The following is a 2,097-nucleotide window of genomic DNA, read 5'->3' on the forward strand; positions in this document are numbered from 1 at the left end:
GGTAAAGAGCCTCGTCGAACACGAGGCGGTGTGGAGGCATCGGTGGCGGAATCCCCACAACAACCGCCACCGCCACCACTAGAGCGCCGGTGTCTAGACGAGTGTGACGCTCGTCTCGTCGACGCCGAAGCTTCGAAGCGCGCGCCCGAATGCTCCGAAAGAGAGGGAGATGCGGATGGTGTAGGAACGCGCGATGATGCGCCAGAGGGATGACGCTCCACGTACCACTGCCTCTGCTGCGGTGACAAAGAAGAAAGAAACTCCTCATCATCCATACCTGCATTAAACACACGAATATTTAAACTTAATATTGAATGAATAGAGTAGACAATGACGCAAAGACCATTAAATACAATGACGTAATGACGCATATAAATACAATGACGCAATGAATCGAGTGATAGAAGAGGCAAGTCGAAAACTCAGAATTTTCAATCAAAAGATGTGAGCGCGAGTCTAAAAGAGCGTTATACACCATGGAAGGTACTTAGAGAGCCAGAGCTTTTACAGCACGGAGCAAAATTGTTCAAATACAATATTTGTGGCTTTAAGAGATCTCTCTCTCATCCTCGCATAACTCAGCATAACTTCCTATATCTATATAGAGCTCTCCGTTTAAACACATATCCTCTGTTTCATTTTGTAGCTCCTCTGCATGCACCCCATATAGAGTAGTAGCATCTTGATGCTCGTCTGGCACCACCGCAGCGGCTTCTGATTGAGCATCTTCTCTAATCTCCTCCATTGATGTCATTGTGATTGGCACATGGTAGCCTTCATACGTCCTTGCACTACGAGGGGCTACCTCTATGACGTACCACCAGTTTGATGTAGACTTTGTAGGATGAAATACTACCTGCCAGAGCCACATAACTTACATGAGAGCTTTCAAGCACATAACTTGTAAAAGGGGGATGTTAACTATTTATATACTTACTTGTTCACAATGCTCGGGTAGTACGAAAGTGTCTCTTAGGTCAGTCCATTTCTTAGTAGAATCCACCTCAAGAAAACCAGACTCTCCTCTACGCACAGTAGCGTTGCGACCCTCCATGATTATCTTGAACCATTGCACGTCGAATAAGTCGACAAAAAATCCTCTGTAATCGATCCTCAAAATCTCTTGCAGCATGCCGAAGTAAGTGAGTTCCGCCACCACAGGATCTGCATCAGAGGAACGTCGTCGACTACACTGTTCAAATTTTGCCATGATTCCACAATCTTGAGTAAAGCGCTTTTTGTCGATTCGTTCCACCCTAAAATGTCGACCTTTACACCATGCTGCTGTGTATGACTTATACTACAACGAACAAAGATTATGAGTGGCCGTTCAAACGTTTATAAATAAAGTCACTTGCTAGTCGTACATTGCAAACTTACCTTGGTCGCGCAACCCCGAGAGTACTCCCACTCTTCTTCAGTCACTTCGTCACCGCATTGTTGTGCGCTTTTCAATTGGTTGTGCAACCATCTTAAGCTCATGAAGGTTGGTAGGCTCTCCAGAACCGCTGGATAGTGCATCGGTGGTCGTCTTCCCCGTCTCCACTCGATTCGTGCCCTTTGTCGCTCTTGCTTTGCATCCTCATATTGTGAAATCCACTTTTGCATCACTGGATTGTGAAGCATGCAAAATCGGTTGATTTTAGCCTCTAGATCTTCCGTCATCTTCTTCTCAACACCGAGATTGCACATGACAATCCCAGATATGCGCTCATCATCTATGGTTCGCCATAGCGTGTCCCGGGATTTATCAAATCCGTCTAGCCACTCTCCAATGTACACTAGGGACTCTGATACCAACCAACCTTCTGCCATGCTACCCTCCGGACGTGCCTTTTGACGCACATATCCCTTAAGCGTTTTCATGAAACGCTCTAAGAAGAACATCCATCTGGAATGAACTGTGCCAGCTATTTCCACCTCATCAACTATGTGAACAAGAAGATGCACCTGAATGGTTAGCATTGTAGTAGGAAAATGTTTCTCAAACATGCACACAAGCTCCGCAGCATTTAGTTTGGCGAATGGTATGGAGTCTACGTCGATCTCCTTTTGTGAGATCCATTGCACCAGCTTTGCAAGTTTGTAGATTGTGTT

The sequence above is a fragment of the Adiantum capillus-veneris genome, chromosome 20 (assembly GCF_014529385.1).
Source record: "Adiantum capillus-veneris isolate H3 chromosome 20, ASM1452938v2, whole genome shotgun sequence".
In the NCBI taxonomy this organism is placed as follows: domain Eukaryota; kingdom Viridiplantae; phylum Streptophyta; class Polypodiopsida; order Polypodiales; family Pteridaceae; genus Adiantum; species Adiantum capillus-veneris.